The 20,546-nt window shown below is 33.0% G+C and overlaps 1 protein-coding gene across 1 annotated transcript in view; it reads left to right on the top strand.

Moving 5' to 3' along the window:
* The window catches only part of LOC111058185 (protein artichoke), a 105,383-nt gene that overhangs the window by 2,079 nt on the left and 82,758 nt on the right, over positions 1 to 20,546 (top strand). The gene's annotated exons all lie outside the window — the stretch shown is intronic.

The raw sequence follows: 20,546 nt of genomic DNA, 5'->3' as shown, positions 1-20,546 counted from the left end.
TTTTGTACAATAGATATTGATTGATAATTGGTATGAATTTTACAGAAGAAGCAGAATCATTAATTACTAATTGTTTACAGTGTTCTAATTTCTTATCTTCTAACATTTCACTTATACACTTATTTTTTATCACTGTCACATTTCTGCAGTAGTAGTTGTCACACAAATATTCACATTTACCAGATAAAATTTCGTCATATCTCAGGATAAGGGAAGGATATTCATGAATGGTGGTAACTTCAGTATTACGATAAACAGGATAGGATAATAAGAAGAAGGTTTCATAAGTAGGTGATTTTAAAGGGAATTCAATGAAGTAGGATATATATTCTTTATATATTGAGCAGTGTACCTTTGCTAATTGCCATAATACTTCTGGTTCTTCAGAAATCAATTTTACATTCGATTCAGAAATAATATTATTTATTTCTTTATGGGATAATATACTAGAATGTAGAATATTCAATCTACAAAACTCCAAACTAGTATCTAAATCGCTTATTTTATTAAAGAGCAAACTTAATGAGCTAAATAAAAGGGAAAATTGCTGGTTCAGCTGTACAGTCGTAGTTTCATTTGAGAGAGTTTTGAAATAGTTTATAATTTTCAAATTATTCCCATGAATCTTTTTCACATCAGCATTAAAATCGTCAATGAGCCTTTTGTTTACTGAAAATTGATTCTCAATATTATGCTGTAAGCGGTATTCATTTGACTGAACTTGAAATAATATTTTGTCGTATTTTTCTTTGTCGTTCGCATCCATGTTACCGGTTACCCATGAAATAGCTGAGCCAAGTCCATTGAAAAGTCCACGCTTATTTCTATTTTTGCTGATATTGATGTGATCTAGTTTTGTTTCTGTGTACTTTAAATGCATTGTTATGATGTCTAGACGGCCTTGATCGATATTGTGTTCACGCAAAGTGAATATTGTTCTTTTGATTGTATTTAATTCGATACGCAACATGTTCACATTAATATTATGCATGTATGTGAAGGTTTCATTTATTACGAATGAGTCCTGAATTTTGATAGGAGTGATGCCTGATGTTTTACTGAGATCAGTCAATCTATACGGGTTTGCTGGTGTTAGGAACAGCATCACAAGAAGAAACATTGTTACCTGAAACAGATAAATTAGTTGATTTCTTTTTCTTTCGAGCTCGCTTCACTCGATTCGGATGAAGTTTGAAGGGTCTTTTCTGAATCGCTCTTGGATTAGTAGCTAATTGAGTTTCCTTATTGTATTTCACTTTGAAAAATTTAGGTTTGTCCTTTTTATTAAACGTTGTCTTTATGAAGGGTTCGTTAGGCATTTCAAAATCTTTTTCTCTAGTTTGATTTAAGCGATCAGTTCTGTTTTGTTTTTCTTGTCCTACTTTATCTTTTACTAGTTTGTGAATAGTTTTCAGTTTTTCTAGATAGGCGTTTGTTCTTTCTTCAGCAATAAGGGCTTCCGTTATTTCATCAACATATGGATTTTTCGATACACCAAAAGTCATTTCCATAGGAGTTAGTTTCAAAGTTGAATTTATTGTGTTATTGAATGCGATAATTGCAAGTTTCATATTATCTTCGGGTTTGTTGTCTTTATTTTCCATTTGTATAGCATTAAGGAGTTCAATGAGTGTCGAGTGTGCTCGTTCCAATAAACCCTGGGAATCTGGATGTCCCGGTGTTATATAATAAGGTTCTATCTTATATAAACGCAAAAAATCTCGAAGTCCAGCATTGTCGAATTCACGACCATTATCCATTTGGATTGTCTTAGGGCATGGAAATAGAGAAAAGTAATCATTCAAACAAGACTGTATTTCAAGTTGGTTCAAACTTGTTAGTGGATATGCCATGAGTTTTTTCGAAAAGCAATCTATTATCGTGAGGAATTTTATTCTACTGTATTGAAACGTGTCAATCTGCAGTTTTTCGAAAGGTTTGTCAGGAGTTGGGGTAATTTTGTATTCAACTTGAACAGGTCTTCTATCATATTTAACTTTAGCACATACTGAACATTTATTTATGTATTCTGTAATGTCTTTAAGCATGGTAGGCCAATAGTATTCTCTTCGAATGTGGTTATAGCTTTCATTAATTCCACGGTGATACGTTTTTCCTACATGATAATTGGTTACAACTTCTTTTTGTTCCTCTGAATCAGTTATATCCAAATTCAGTTTCTTATATCTCCTAAGTTTCACAGAATTAAAATTAGCAATGATAACATTCTTAAAATTTTCAAAAATCATTTCATATTCTTTTTCCAATACACCTGTCCTGGAGCAAAGTATCCCATAAAGTGTGTTGGGTTTCAAGTATTGTATACACACATCATTTATTTCTTCAGGAGTGGATGAACTTGAAAATATAGAGTCAATCTGTTTTTTGTAAAAACTTTTCTGATAACAGGTTCTTTGTTGCCACGTTCTAAAATGATTTGATTTTGTTCAACATTGATTATTTTGTCATCTTCCGCAATAACTACTTGTTCGTTCGAACTCTCCTGTGAATGTATTGTAACTAGACTACGATTATCAATTTCTTGTTCATTAGCATCATTATCATTATCATTATTTACAATATTATCTCGATCGGAATTGTTAGTTTGTTCGGCAGATTTGCCTACATGTTGAAGAAAATCGTCAAGTGTGACGGTGTCTACTGAGGGAATGTCTGTGTTAGTGTTAAATCTAAGCAGTTCGTCCATGTCAAATTCGTCGGGGTCATCGAGATCATTGTTATTCTCGAGATCCTGAAAGTCATGATTGAAACCACGAAAACCACTTTCGAAACCTTGGAAAGGTTCGTCTTCATCATTTTCCATCATGTTAACGTCAAGTGGGCGTATTCTTGAAAGAGCGTCGGCTACTTGGTTTGATTTACCTTCCACATACTGGATTGAAAAATCAAATTCTTCTAGAAAGAGTTTCATACGAATTAATTTTGAATTCGGTTCTTTAATGCTGTGGAGCCATTGAAGAGGTTTGTGATCGGTTTCGATTATGAATTTTCTACCATAGAGGTATGGTCGAAAATGTTTGCATGACCAGACTATAGCTAATAATTCTTTCTCAATCGTAGAAAGATTTTCTTCATGACGATTAAGTGTACGAGAAGCATATGCAATGGGTAAGGTTTTACCATTGAATTTTTGTGATAACACTGAACCTATAGCATAATTGCTAGCATCACAAGTCAGAATAAATGTTTTTGTGAAGTCAGGTAGCTGTAAAATTGGATCGTTTTGTAATAGAAGTTTTAATGTTTCAAATGACTTTTGATAGTCTGGATTGTTTGGATTGATTTTAACATCTTTTTTCAAGGCGTGTGTGAGAGGTTTTGCAATCTTAGCGTAATCTTTTATCATTTTTCGATAATAGCCTGTCAATCCTAGAAATTGCTTAATTTCTTTTTCAGTTTTTGGGATTGGAAAGTTCTTAATAGCTTCTAGCTTTGAAGGATTGGGTTGAATTCCGCGTTCAGATATGATATGTCCTAAGTACAGTAATTCTCGTTTAAAAAACTCTGTTTTGTCCAGTTGGATTTTTAGATTATGATCTCTAAGTTGTTTGAAAACTGATTTTAGATGTTTCAAGTGTTCCTCGAGATTATCGGAAAACACAATTATGTCGTCCATGTAGACTAACACATTGGGCATTCTGGAAAACAAAATGTTCATTGCACGTTGGAAAGTAGCTGGAGCGTTCTTTAATCCAAACGGCATTCTCAAAAATTCATAATGTCCGTTCTCAGTCGAAAAGGCAGTTTTTGGAATTGATTCCTTTTCCATTTGAATTTGATGGAATCCAGAAGCGAGATCTATCGCTGAAAAATAGGTAGCCCTTCCAATTTTTCCAAATAAGTCCTCAATATTTGGGAGGGGATATTTGTCTTCAATCGTTTTATCATTAATCTTCCTGTAATCTAAAACGACACGTATTTTACGTTTACCGGAGGCGTCTGGTTTTTTGGGCACTACCCAAATTGGACTGTTATATGGGGAGTTGGAATGTTGAATTATTTTATTCTGAAGAAGTTTGTCAATTTCTAATTCAACGTCCTTCCTGAACACTTGAGGGTATCTATAATTTTTAGAATATACAGGGATTTCGTCAGTAGTGTTGATTTTAAATTTCAACAGATTAGTACTACTTGTCAATTCATCATGTTCACGTTTGATGATTTCAGGAAAATTCCGTATTAAATTTATGATATGTTTCCGCTCTTCGACATTCATATGGTCCGTCCGAAGAAGTTTGGGAATTTCTCTTATAATATCCGATTTGTTTGATACATCTGAGTTATCAATTTCATCATTGTCAAAAATAGTTTCTAATTCTTCTATCTCCATTGGCTCGGGGCTTATGGTCATGAGCTCATTGGAATACACTACGCACTTACATCTATTTTCTTCTATACTAACAATACTTTCTTCAACGTAATAACTTTCATGAGAAACAGCTTTAAGTAGTCCTGTCTTGAGATTAGGAATCGACCTAACTGGTACAGTAACAACATTAAATCCTGGTTTCAATTGAATTTGTTCATGAGAGTTAATCACTGATAACAACGGTTTCGAAATAGTACGATAATCTAACGTGTTGTTTGTATAATTTACATTGGCTTTGAGTTCTTTCAAAGTTTCGTGACCTAATAGGATATCATATCTTGTCGAAAAGTCATACACGTACATTTTGATTTGTGAACTTCCTGGAAACACAGTATTTGAGTTCATATAGATGTATTCATTTCCACCACTTTCACCGGCTGGTGTTTTTACTACGAACTTTTCTTTATATCTGGTCACATTGGGTGGTATGATAGAGGGGTTCACATAGTTCTTTGACGACCCAGTGTCAACCATCCATTTACGGTTAGCGTGGTCGACAAAATATGGGAGCGACTTATTTATGATATTCAATTCAAATTTTTTGGGGGTGTTTCCGCTGAGTGTGTTGGGCCTACCCCTAAAAAATGAGCCTGCATGTTGTTGAATGCTTCAGTAAGTGAAGTTAGCTGGTTTTGCATGCTTTGGATTTCGTTTCCGAAAGGATGAGATGAGTTGTCTGTCAAGTCATCGTGCATGTTTTGGATTCCGTTTCCGAAAAGATTAGATGAGTTATCTGTCAAGTCATCTTGCAAATGATGCACTTCAAACGGAGATTTTGAGTTCAGTTTGAAACGATTAGAAGGATTAGTTTGAACTGTGCGCATGCTGACAGTGTTTTGTGAATCCCACTTACTATTATGTGGTTGTCTGAATTGAGGATTGTTTTGCACAGGCCTCGGTTGGTGAGGGAATTGAGCAAATTGATTTTGAGGAAAATTTTGTTGAAAGTTTCTGTTCTGGGGAAATGTTTGCTGTGATCCATTATTCTGTTGGAAGAAATTCGGTACTCGAGGTTGCGAGAAGTTGTTAGAAAAAGCTCTGTTGCTTGCTTGATAAGCATGAGTGAATGTGTTTGATCGCATTGGCGTTTGATTAAAAGCTCTTGAATCAATTTTATTGATAGTACTGATAGTTGATTTGAAGTTCAAGCTCCTTAGAACAATACTACAGTCATTAATAATCTTATGTCTAGCATCGTCAAGATCGTGAATTTGCAGGATTTGCAAATGAGAGCCCAAAGTTGGATGAACTCCGTGAATCAATGTACGAGTGAGAGTTGCGTTCAACTGCTGCATTAGATTTGTCAAAAGTTCACCTTGGATACCATCTAGTTTATATTTAGTCAACACAGTTGTGCGTTTTTCATCGAGGCGATTAATGAATTCGATCGGGTGTTCATTTGAATAGGATTTCATGAAAGTAATTTCCGCAATTAGGTCTGGAACGGACCTGTTGTCAGCGAAGTTTGTTTTTAGAGCGGCTATCAGCTCTGTTACAGTTGTACAATTGTTATTAAAAACAACTGATTCTGCGGGTCCTGAAAGACGGCTTACGGCTGCCCTGAAAAGGAGCCAGTGATTTTCTGTTTTTTCGTCAATGTTTGCACTACAATAGGACACTAGTAGTTCATTACAAGTACTAATAAAATGTGGTAGCTTATAGCAAGTACCATCATAGTGGGGTATGAATTTAAGAATGTCATGAGGAATTTGTTTCGAGATATTAGGCATTGTAGGGTGTGGTTGAGGAAGAGATATAACGAAATTACTCACAGTCGATTGAGGTTGGTGGGCGATGTTCCGGTTGTCGTCAGCGTCGGCGTCGGCGTCGGTGTCGTCTTCTCCTTCGGATGATATAAGGACAGCAGGAATCCTCCTGAAGGTGGCGAGATCTCGGTCCCTCTGTAGAGTCCTCTCGTCTCCTGCGGTGGCCAGCGCGTGGGGTTGAACTAACTGCTAGGCTGGATACGGTTACAGCGTGATGGTGATAGCAGCTTGATGGTGGTTTTCCATTGAGAAGTACTTGAAGTCGTTTTCGTTTTTGTAGTTTGGTTTGATTTACACTTATTAACACTGGTGAAAGTTAAGTTCTTGTTGAAGAAATTTTTGAAAGTTTGAGTTTACTCTGATAACACTTGACTTTGTTTTCTCGTTGGAGAATAATTTTGTAGTTGAGTGGTAGATTTTGAAATTTTGAAGTCGAGTCACTTTCACTACGAGTTTCTCGTTGGAGAAAAATATATGGGTTGGTTCACGGATGAAGAGGTGAAACTCAAAGTTTTTTCGTTGCACAAGATAAAAGGTCTTGTATCCGAGTTTAATGAACGTGGATGGATACAACGATAAAACTTTCCGCGACGTAAGTTCGGGCGCCAGTTAAGTGAATGGACGACACGACTGAGTTTTTAAAAATTGAAACTTTATTAACACTACAACTACAGCAAATACCGAATAAAGAATTTCGGGAGCCGAGTGCTCTCGTCAAGAGTTTGAGTAGAACTAACTGAAAATAATTAATTGAGACATAAAGAAGACAATGCATAGTCAGCTATATTCTGTAACAATAGGGTTGTAATACTATTACTATAGATATTTAACTTAAGATTTTAAGTCGACGGTTTGGCATTTCTCTTAATGTTTGAATGTTTGAATGTTTAAATGTTTATATGTTTATATGTTGCGTATTTACGGCGAAACGCGGTAATAGATTTTCATGAAATTTGACAGGTATTTTCCTTTTTAAATTGCGCGTCGACGTATATACAAGGTTTTTTGGAAATTTTGCATTTCAAGGATAATATAAAAGGAAAAAGGAGCTTCCTTCATACTATTCCACATTACTCCCTTTACAATAAACTCGAGAAATATGGCTTCAGGGGAATTTTTCTAGAATTAATTAAAAGCTATTTGAGAGATAGAACACAGTCTTCAACAATAAATGGATGTACTGATACCTCTAAAATGACCTCTTACGGGTTGCCTCAGGGAACTGTACTTTCACCAATCCTTTTTATTATTTATGTGAATGATTTACTGAGCCTGAAACTAAAAAACTCTACAACTATATCATTCGCAGCTGTTTTCTATGGAAAATCGTGGATCGATGCTCATGAAATTGCAGAACAGAATTGTTTTCTCATTAAAAAATGGTTAGACAAAAACACTTTGAGCTTGAACATTGATAAAACCAATTACATCACCTTTGCACTCAATACAACTGGTAAACCCGACGAAAATATGAATCTGAGACTACATTCAAACTGCAACATGAACTTCAATAACTGCACTTGTCTCATAATAAAAAGAGTAACAAGCACAAAATATCTAGGCGTCATAATAGATGAATATTTGAAGTGGGACATCCATATCAAATTTTTATGCAAAAGAATCAGATATCTTTCTTATAAATTCTACAAAGCAAAAAAAATTCTAAACTCAAGTCATCTTAAAATGGTATACTTTGCACTGGTACAGTCCATAATTCAGTATGGTATTTCAGTAGGGGGGGCTGTTATAATTCCCACTTGGAAGAGCTTTTCATAATTCAAAAATCAATCATTAAAACAATCTTAAATAAGCCTAGACTTTTCCCAACCAACCTGACTTTTGAAGAGTTTAACGTGTTGACAGTTAGACAGTTGTATGTTATGAATGTAGTGAAGTATATATTTAAATATAAAAATAATTTCGTTTGCACTAATAATACTATCAATAATCAATACAATTTAAGACCCACCTCAAATAAGTGCCTAATCTATCATACTAACATTGAAAATATTAGAAGACAACTCATATATTTAAGCACTAAAATTATAAATAAAATTCCTGAACAAATTATTAGCTGTGCCAAGATAACAAAAAAAGTAAAAACAGATTTCAATGCTTGGATCAAAATTAACTACTTCTTCTACCTTTGAGAACTATAATAAGTTAACAGAGAACTTTTCTGATTAGTGCGCTCACTTCCCCTACTTGTGCTCTATCACATCCCTTTCCCAATCCTTTCCAAAAATTCCAAGGATCAAAAGCCTTCCTATGACATGGATAGCCATAGTGGAAGAACTTTTGATCCTCTACCCTTCTTCACCACATAATATGTATAAATTGCCTTCTAATATTGTAATGTGTTCTCATATTTATGTTATTTATGTTATACTGTAATGTTTTTTTATTGATGTAATAATTTTTATTTCATATTGATGTATCTTATGTGTATGTGTGTGTGAATAAATAAATTGAATTGAATTACGAACAAACATATTATATACGTTTGTATCTGTACAATTTTTATTGTTAAGGATACATATTTGGGGAACCCGTTGTCTCCATTGTGAATAAATAAATAAATGAACTATTTATTGCGTGCAATAGCGCATGCAATCAATAACTAAAATAACATAGTATTGTCTCTCGAACTTTCTCTGCTTTGAGCTTGGGCTGTTGTATTTGATGTTAGAATTTTTGATACACCAACCCCAACAGCCATTAGCCGTTTTCACACCGATATCTCGCCGACACGACGATAATGATGTATCGTCGATACCGACGATACCGATACGACGATATCTCGCCGATACTGACCCTGATGGACAGTATAAGAGGAGGCTGCGGTTTATAACTGCGCGAGGTCTACTGTTCACAGAACTACTAGTATATCAAAAATATTGATACTGCTATCGACACTAATTCAAACAAAATACAATTATTGCAAAAATAAATTTAGCCCTAGCCTACCTACTTGTGCTGCTACAGCTGTATGATAGAATCATATGAATGATAGGGAAACAATTATTATTAAAATTGTTTGCAAAAAAAAGAGGTAATGAGGGGGAAATCGAAACCATACTTATCAGCGTCCTAAGCAGACTCTCTGCTCATAGGCCACACCGCTCTATGAAATTCTGATGGGATTTTTTATATACAGGGTCGAAACTGCAAAATCATGAACAACTCACACTCTTACCTGTTTTTCGTCCTTAAATCCTTGAATCCTTCAATCAAAATATTACTTAAATATTGTAGTGTCAGATAGTACCAATCAGCTAGTGAAAACCAGAAGACTCTATGTGGCCTATGAGCCGAGATATAATCGAGAAACCATGGCACGTTAGAAGTTTGTCAGAGCAACTAGAATAAAAGTGTTTAATAAAAAGGATTTTATTTCCTGAATTAATCTGCTATCAAATTTATTTAAAAACCTAAAAATGTATTTAAATATGCATGACTCTCCCTCTCGTAAAAGGAAATTCCAAGATAACACAAGAGCGGTTTTTTCACGTGAAATTTATGTCCTCACAGTTTTACATTATAACGTTATATTCTGGTGGAAAAGTCGAGAAAACCCCATTTTTTTCACGTGAAAAAAGGTGGAAATGTTCCAACTTTTCACGTGAAAAGTACGTGAACCTGAAACTTGAAAATAATTTTTGTTTTGTTTTTACATTTTCACGTTATACTGAGCATGTAAAAACTCTCAGAAAAGAACGTGAATAGAACGTTTTTTCTACATTTATTGTCCAACATTTTGTCATTTTTTTCACATGAAAATTTCCAAAAATTCACATGAAAATAACGTTTTTTTAAATACATTTTACAATATTTTATTGTTAAAAGATGGAGAAGGATTACCTTTATAATTATGAATAAATAACCTATTCAATTCTCCATTTTTACATTAAAAAACTGTAAATCTTATAAAACTTTTGAATAACCACAATATAATGTGAAGTAAATTCTCAACCCTAACTTTACAATAATTTTACACAAAACTGAATAACAATTAGATTCAACTATAAAGTCCTATTCAGACAAATGGATCTTTTCCTAGTACGTGATATATGCAATCTAACATCTGGACACTATATTACAAAAAGAAAGCTCATTTTGATTTGTGATCAATTAACAGCTGACAAATTTCAATTTTTTTCAAGTGAGCTTTTTTTTTGTAAATCAGAAGTTTGACTTTGTATCAGCCATTTGCTTGTATTAGCTTTTTGTCACCCATTGGGAAAAAACCATAAATGTCTTGATGGCCAATAGGGAGATTTTTGCTTTAATAAAATGAAGAAACAAAAATAATTTATATTAAAATTGAATTTTATTTCGAAACATCACAGTCTTCAACCCTCCAAAAAGTTTGAGACTGTTGTAGATATAATACTGTAACTTTCAGGATAAGTTACACTATCTTTATAATAAGAAAGAGTGGGGTTGTGTTTGTTCGTGTGTTCGCATCAAAACATGTCAACTTGTGGATTGCATACCGGAAAAACGGGAATGATTTAGATCTCCAAATTTTGCACATAGATTCTAAAAATATCAATCTCGTGCACCTGGAATCCTAAAATTCAATTTTCCTTCTAGATTTTTCAGAATTGATGTTCAAATTCCATTAATGGTACATACGATTTCATAAAATAATCACCAAATCATATGGTCGAAATCAAAAAAGGAACATCTGTTTCTATTATTGCTTTCTACCTGATACCTCTTTACCTCAATAACATTGTTTTGATAATTGATAGATATTTCTAATAATAATGATAATATTGTATTGATAATTTAGACTGTTATAGATAGATAGTGTTAAGACTTAAATTATATAGATAGTGTAACTTATCCTGAAAGTTACAGTATTATATCTACAACAGTCTAAATATATATATATATATATATATATATATATATTCATTTCCACAAACTCTGTATAATAATCTGGTGAATGTGGAACAGCTGCATCAAAGAAATTATCTCAAAAACTTCTGTTTATAAAAAACTTTCCCTCAGTTGCACATAAATCAGTTAATGTTTAATCGCAATAAAATGCTATACTTCAATTGAGATTAGCACCGATGCATCTTGGTTGCACAAAAAAGAAATTTCAAGCGATAATGCTAATTAAACTAATGGACGTGAAAAAAAATAACAGGCAATTCACGAGGAATTAAATCCAACTAACGCCGATTAGGTACCTACTGATAGCTGTCTTCCAAAATTATTTTTTGGTAAAAGAACTACAGAATTCAAAGTATGAGCTAAACATATGAATGAATTTCATCCGTTAATGAGATTGAAAAAAGTATCTATCTGATATTAGCATTCAAAATTAGATCCTGATTTTTGAGGTTAGTTTTCGATCTGGTTTGTTTGCAGATACTGTGACACTGGCGACAGACAACATTTTTATGGCACATGCATAATGAATAGTCACCGCTTCAATAACATAACCTCACTTTTTTGCCATTAGAATGATAATTTTAATAAATAAATCACTGTCGGATATATTACAGTGTTGCCGGGTGATGAAACCGTTAAAATTTTGGTTAGTTAACCAGAAAACCTAAAAAAATATATAAAACCAATTCTGATTTGTTAATCGGCGTTAATGTCCATATTTAAGTTGCACTATAAGTGCAACTGGCCTATAGTTTTGAAACTTCATATTCCTGATGCAATGTTCAGGCCTACACGTGGCATGCATTATTAATATTTCAGCTAGAACAGATTTTTGAGACAAAATGCTAGATAATCATCTACAGTTTCATCAATGCTGTATCAACAATATGAAAATGCATGCAGTTAATATGTCTTGAATAAAGGTTTTGATATTTACATAAAGAAATTATTCTCTTTCATTTTTATTTAATTAAAATTTCAAAATTATTCAAGCCCTGATAGAATGACTGACTCACTGTACAGTCAGTCGAACATTTTAATATTGGAATGAGGGGTATTTTGGCAAGCTGAGCAAAAAAATAAGGTCATATGGACCTTTTCATTATATCTTCAAATGAAAAATGAGTTTTGTGGGTTGTCAAAGCTCCCTCTGAAAGGGAAACTATTCAACTTATTCTATCTTTTAGTAAAATAACAATATGATCATCCATCCATCTATTATCTTCTATACTATAATAGAGGAAAGAACTGGATTATACATGTATACAGGTGTAAAGTATAGGAAAATTATGTTTGACGCATCATCACGTCTGGACTACTGTACTGATTAACTTGAAATTTTGCATATAGATTCTTGCTTAACCGAGGATGGTTATAAACCTATTCTTAATCCTTCAATATTTGATTACATCAAGTTTTCAATTATTTGTCATGCTTTCAGTTGTTGTAAGGAAGCAGTAGAACATTTCTCTTAAAAGGAAAATTAGAACATAGGTATGATTGGGGATCCTTTTCGAATGATAAAAACAGGTTTTCCGTCACACCCAAATTTTATCCGTCATTTTGGAACCGCCATTTTGAATCCAACTTCCTTTTTTGATTAAAAGGTGGTCATATGATATATGATTCCGATACAGGATTTCCAGAGAAAAGGTATGGTGAAAACCGCACATCGATATCTCAAACCTTTCAAAATTTATTCACATTCATTTCCTTTATCATAGTATAGAAAATGATATATCCATCCATCTATCATCTTCTATACTATACTAAAGGAAAGAACTGGCTTAAACACGGGTAGAGGATAGGAGAATTATGTTTGATGCATCATCACGTCTGAATTACTCGACTGATTTACTTGAAATGCTGCTTATAAATTCTTAATCAACCGAGGATTCTTATAGGCCTGTTTTCAATTCTTCTAGATGTCATTACGTCAAGTTTTAAAATAGACCCTTGCAAAGCACGGGTTACCTGCTAGTAACAAAATAATAAAATCCCCAAATCATATGGTCGAAATTGAAAAAGGAACATCTGTTTCTATTATTGCTTTTTACCTGATACCACTTAACCTCAATAATATTGTTTTGATAATTGATAAATATTTTCAATAATAATGATAATATTTTTATTATAAATATAATGATAGTATTGTTTTAAAAATTAATAAATATTTTCATTTTCACAAACCCTGTATAATAATATGGTGAATGTGAATCAGCTGCATCAAAGAAATTATCTTAAAAACATCTGTTTAGAAAAAACATAGTTTTGAAACTTCATTTTCCTGATGCAATGAAATGCATACACGTGGTATGGATTATCAATTTTTCAGCTAGTGAAAGTCAGAGTGGTGTATTTTTTTTATGTTCGAGTTAAGTCCAGTTATGGGTTCTAGAACTATAAATCTATCACTAGAAGAGTGGTGTTAGTCATATGGTTCAAGGAACTGTCCAGAGATTCATTGATTGATTGTTTATATGCCTTTATTAGGGCGGAGTTAGGACTCCTGGTCATCTCTACCACACAATCCTTTACAATAGAAGAAAAATTCACATAAGAAAACAGAAAAAATAGATTACATATTATGTAATAAGATTACATTAGATTAACATGAGTAAATAGAACTCTTAATCAAAATACAATTACATATATTGAAAGATAATTTTGAACTTAATTTATTAATACAATTGGAAACAATATTTAAAATTCCACTAGATAAATCATATAGGAAAACCTATCAGAAATGGAGAAATGAAGATCTAATCAAGTTGCCATTCACTCACACATGCACACAAAACAACCCTAAAAACAAAGTTTTTACAAAGTATAATAATCATCATAAAACAATATAAGATGAAATATTTTGTATCTGTAGTTGCATAAAAGGTAAAAATGAGTTAAATTTATGTAGATTGATACAATATAAATAGACAATAAAAATAAAGCTGAACCCGACCCAAGCCTAATCTGTGCCACCAGATCTCAGCCAATTCAATACTGCCACGCCAAACAGAGCTTGATCGCCAATACTCTTCACAGTTGGAGGCAACAGATTCCAGATCTGGCAAGCTGATACATGGAATGATTTATTATACATAGATGTTCTATGGTTTGGAATAACCAATAGTTGGGAGCCCTGTCTGGTACCTCTCACACTACGATCCCCAATAAAAACAAATTTATGAGCTAAATAACCTGGGGTTTTTACATGCAACAGTAGGTCATGAAGCAGCATCAGAATGTGATACTCCCTCATTTGCTTGAGCTTTGGCACATGTAGTTGCTGGAAAAATGGGGTGATATGATCATCTCTTCTTAGATTGAAGATGAACCGGATGCAATAGTTCTGAGCCCTCTGCAGTCGCTCAGACAAGGCCACAGTCATGTCATTGATCACAATGTCACCGTAGGAGAAGTATGGGAAAATCAATGACTTAACCAGCATCACTTTCACATGAAGTGGAAAGAAGTCACTAACCTTCTTAAGCGAGTGGATACCTGCAAATACCTTATTACAGGTGGTGTTGATTTGTGTCGTCCAGTCAAGTGTTTTGTCTATTGTCAGTCCCAGATTTGTAGCAAAGTCACTGTAATTCAAATTTTTGTCGTTTATTTTGATGTATGGTCCATTATCAAAGTTGAAACCTCGGCGAGTCATGAGTTTAGTGTAGCCAATAATTATTGCCTTGGAATTCGTTTTCTTAATTCTAAGTCCATGTTTCACAGTCCAGTCTGTAAGATTCCCAAGTTCATTATTCATATTGTCAACTGTAGCAGTAAAGTCGTTCAAGTCAAAGTTGATGTACAATTGCAGGCCATTGGCATATAGGTGCTGTTTGCAGAATCTGAAGATATTGGTTACATCATTAATATATATACTGAACAACAGAGGCCCAAGTACAGACCCCTGGGGAACGCCCCTCCCTAAAATGTGATAGCCAGATGAGAACCCATTGTACTTTACAGATTGGCACCTGCTACTCAGGTAGGAACTGAACCAATCCACTACATGAGTGGAGAACCCCAAATTCCTCAGTTTAGCCTGTCTTCCATCCATTGCTCTATGAATATCCTCAGTCACACAAAGCAATGCAGTGGTGGTACTGTGGCCTTAATTAAAACCAGATTGAAAATCACTTAGAGAGTTGTTCATTGTAAGATAATTATTAACCTGCTGATGCACTACCCTCTCTAAACCCTTAGAGAGGGGTGAGAGAATATGTATGGGCCTGAAGTTGGAAGGTGAAATGGGATTTGGTATTTTATTGAGGGGTAAGACTTAATTTATTTTTCCACCATTTTGGAACCGCCATTTCGATTACAACTTATTTTTTCTTAATTTATTGAAATGTGGTCATATTCCAATACAGGATTTCCAGAGAAAAGGTATGGTGAAAACCGCACATCAATATCTCAAACCTTTCAAAATTTATTCTCATTCATTTCCTTTATTGTAGTATAGAAGATGATAGATAGATGGATATATCATCCTTGGATATATCATCCATCGATCTATCATCTTCGATACTATAATAAAGGAGAGAGCTGGCTTCAACACATATACACGTGTAAAGGATAGGAAAACATGTTTGATGCATCATCACGTCTGAACTACTAGACTGATTTAATTGAAATGCTGCATATAAATTCTTAATTAACCAAGGATTCTTATAGGCCTATTTTTAATTCTTCTAGATTTCATTACTCATTCTTCAAGTTTTCAGTTTGTCAAGTTTTTAAATAGACCCTTGCGAAGCACAGGTTACCTGCTAGTATACAATAAGATAAACAATAAGGAAAAATATAAACAAAGTCCAACGTACATGGGAATAAAATTTATTGGTTGTTTCCAGGTTGCATGAGACATGAACATGATAGATCAAAATTCAAGGAATTGTTGAGAGCATATTTGATAGATTTAGCATACTACAGTATAAACAAGTTTACTGTAAAAAAATGATTTTAAACTGGCACTATTTCTCTTTAGCTTTAAGTTGGTTTTTAGTTGTTGACTTTTTCATGAACATTTTCATGTATGTTTTGGAAAGAAAAAAATGATTGATTGATTGATTGAGTTATTGGTCAAATACTCCACCTTTTGAAATAGGTACAACTGAATTTCAACCCCTCTTAAGGGGAGACTTGGGGGTTGTAACTCGAATATTTCAAATGTAAACACCCATTGTGTGGTACATAATTTCAAAGGCCTTCTCAAAACAAGAAGGATGACATCAATAAAGATGTTCTATGTTAATAATTTTATCCAAAATGGTAGCTGATTGAAGTTTTAGTTTTCAAAGGAATGAAGGATTGTAACTCAAATATTTTAAATGTAAATACCCATTGTGTGATACATAATTTTAAAGCCTTCTCAGAACGAGAAAGATGACATCAATAAAAAATTTCCTATGGTACTTTTATCCAAAATGGCGGCTGATTGAAGTTTTAGTTTTTAAAGAAATAATTGATAAAGTTCAATCAGCCACCATTTTGGATAAAAGTATCATAGACAATTTTTATTGATGTCATCTTTCTAGTTTTGAAAAGGCCTTTATTATGATGTATCACACAATGGATGTTTACATTAAAAAAATTTTTAGTTACTGTTATATATTAGGTGAACATAAATAAAACACAGAGTTGTAGTCCATGACTAGGCCGAGGCGCCATTGCTGTTTTTTGGCGGCTTAGCTGCCTGATGCCACTGCCTTCTTAATTATCTTCATTCAATATAACACCTCTTCACCAATTATGAAGATACAAAATAAGTTTCACAAAACTATGTAGCCATTTAACCAATGAAATGATAGAAATACTATGCAATTGAAGAATACAAATACAATACAGGCAATGGATATTAATAAAAATAAATGACATTACAGAAAAAATAAAAAAAGATTCAACTCAAAACACTTAAAGGTTAACCTGTCTACCTCCTAACATTTTACTTATATCTTTATATCCCACCATAACCTGAATCATTCCTACTGGTTTAATGCATTCCTGCACATAAGAACTCAAAACTAAATTTGTAGAATTCAATTAAATATGACTTAACTTATCATGATAATCATTTTCTGAAATCACTGGAACACATGCTCCTCTGTCTATTTTAAATTTAAATATATCCTCTATATTTATAATGATCTATTTATCTGTTAATTCTGTCAACTCAGTTTCGGTGATACCATGTAATGTGCAACACAATTATTTACAATAAATTCTTAGTTAAAAAGTTGTCCGCATATCAATTACTCTGATATTTACTATCAAGTTTCATAGATCTCGAATTGAAGATTCGATTTTAATTGAGAAAAAATGTAATATTACATTACATAAATTAAATACTCCATCAAAATTGTCCTCTATCTCTTCAACAATTTTGTTGTCATTGTCGCCTACATAATTATGCTTCATTGTATTGTTAGATGTGTTGGACTTACCACTGGACCTACAAATCAATGCAATATGATTCTTTTTTCCACATTTTCGGCATGTACAACCCCATAGACGGCACTCCTTGGCATAATTTCCAACTCGCCCACAGCAAAAACACGTCACTTGTTGATTGTTCATACTGATTCCTTTAGATGTTCCTCGTTATTGAAATCTTTGGTTATTTGGTGTGTGCTGCCATGTGCTACCCGCCTGGTAATTCCCGTCATTGCTAGCATTCTGGAAACTTGAAGAACTCACCTTTATTTGTTGCAATTGGCCATCACTCACTGCATTGTCGCCCACCATCAGGATATATGCATTCTTTTCGGCAGTTTCCACTTATAATATAATCTTTACTGCTTCTTCATAGGTCAAGGATGATTCAGCTAACAGTTTTTGTTTTGTAGACTCACTCGTACACCACTGACCAGTCTGTCCCGTAAATAATCATTCAGCAAAGCCCCAAGCTCACAGTGAATTCATAAGCATTTCAAATTAGCTATGTACTCGGAAATAGTTCCATTTTCTAACTGATTTCATTTGCTAAATTTGTATCTTTCAGCTATGAACGAAGGCTTTGGATACAAATGACTTTCAATTATTTTGACAATGTCTGCAAAAGTCTTATCTGCAGGTTTTTCAGGAGTACATAAATTTCTTAACAATGAATACGTTTTCACTCCAACTACAGATAATAATGTACATACCTTTTTATCTTTCTTAATGTCATTACACTCACAAAACAACTCAAAACGTTCAATATATGATGACCATGTTTTGACACCAATGTCGAACTCTCCTACACTTCCAATCATGTTTCACAATTTTATTAGCCTACTCACTTTATTATCTGTTCCTCACTCTCTCCGTATTTAGATTTTTACATATTTACTTACACCATCTCCACCCTGGAACTTTTAATCCTTGTCGCCACTGTTATATATTGGGTGAACATAAATAAAACACAGAGTTGTAGTCCATGACTAGGCCGAGGCGCCATTGCTGTTTTTTTGGCGGCTTAGCTGACTGATGCCACAGCCTTCTTTATTATCTTCATTCAATATAACACTTACAATCTCTCATTTCTTTACAAACTGAAACTTCAATCAGCCGCCGTTTTGGATACAAGTAGGCTATCATAGAATATTTCAATTGAAGTTATCTTTCTTGTTTAAAAAAGCCCTTTAAAATAATGTACCACACAATGGGAGTTTACCTTTAAAATATTCGAGTTACAACCCTTAAGTCACCATATTATACATTCTGAATCTAGTCAACCCCTTCAGTTGAAATTCAGTTGTACGTCAAAAGTTAGAGTATTTGACCAGTAACTTATCCTGAAAGTTACAGTAGGTATTATATCTACAACAGTCAATTCATTGGAAGGTTCCCATACATACGACTCACTCTGTATAATTACTAAGTAATAATGCTTAGCACAAGTCTAGAGCTCATGTGGGCATCACCCATGGAAAAACATTGTTTGACTTCATATTCTGTTTTAAATTAATCAAAATTGAGACTTACTTGGATTTATTTTTGCTGGTAAACCGAGTTTTTGAAGACTTTAGCCAGTCTTTCATTACTGCTTCCATGTCGTTTCCTTTTGTGTTGGAAAATTTCATCACCACAGCTCCTATCAGAGATGGAACAAAAGTTTACTTATAATTAAACATATTCCAAACAATATTTCTTGACTGAAAAATTAAAAAACACACATGTTGCAAACACACAGTCTCACTCTCTCTCTTATTATATAAAATATATATTGCCAAAATGCAAGGACTAAACCGATAGTTTCTCTAAATTGGAATAAGATATAAAGCTGTTAATATAAATAAATGAATAAATTGATTGATATTCTAATAGAAAACAATTAAATTATATCTACTAGTAGGCTACTTCAATAATTCAAAACTATTCAAAATTATTTGAGAAATTTAAAATAAAGATATCTTATAATAATGCTCACTATTCCATTAAAATTGATCTAGCTTTTAGTCATCCAATCTATCTATCTACAGTGATATATTATTGCTATTAAGTTCATTAATAATAAGATGAGTTTAGATTAGTTTGTGGTAACTTCAATTACTTGGGCTAAATAAAAAGTTTTGTCACACATTTAAATTTGTATGTAACAGCATAACCCTGGAATGTGTCTGCCTAGAATAATAATCATCTTATTTCCAGCAATGATAAATTTGAGAGGCTTTCTTCTTACTATTATTATTGAGTTATGCCATAAATCATACGGTATTAAGTGTTATCATGATGAGGTTATGTTATGCATGGCCTTTCGAAAACATTATAATTTGAAATATATTTAAGTATTTAGACCTACAATAAATTTATTCTTCCATTATACAGTATATCAATAAAAACAAAATCACTTGACTTACCTATATTACTGTTAGGGTTGCCACCTGTACTATATAATAAAGTATTGTACTTTATTTGAAGGAATTATACTTTATACTTTGTAAGCAAGATAAAGTATGCAAAAAATACTTTATTTTGCTCAATAAAGTACTATATAATAAACTACAAGGAAATCAAAACATTTCAGGTTATTAGAGTGACGGAGACTGTCAGATTTCAAATAAATATACATTTTTACTGATAGAAAGTAACAGGTAGCAGGTAACAAATGGAATGGAACTGCTGATGAGTTTAAGAATTTGTATAAAGTGGTTTCATATTTACTCTCTATTCCTGCAACTTCAGCATTTGTGGAAAGGGATTTTTCGGTGATGAGTGGAGAGATGAGAGGAGCAAAGCATCTTTGAATCTCATATGGAATGAACTACCTAATGATTATTTCAATTTGAATGTTGATTGCAAAGATGCTTTGCAACTCTTCACCAGTAACAATGATTTATTGATGATGGCCAAAAGCAATAAGAGATAAGTTTTCAAGACTAATTAATTAATTTTTTATTGAATTTAAAATTCATTATTGATTTCATTAATTCATTACATTATTAAACTCATTTTGTATTTCATTATATTCATGTATTGTATATTGAATATTCATTCAA

Source organism: Nilaparvata lugens, chromosome 3 (assembly GCF_014356525.2).
Source record: "Nilaparvata lugens isolate BPH chromosome 3, ASM1435652v1, whole genome shotgun sequence".
NCBI lineage: Eukaryota > Metazoa > Arthropoda > Insecta > Hemiptera > Delphacidae > Nilaparvata > Nilaparvata lugens.
The sequence above is the reverse complement of the archived record's forward strand: the minus strand, read 5'-3'. Positions and strand labels throughout refer to the sequence as shown.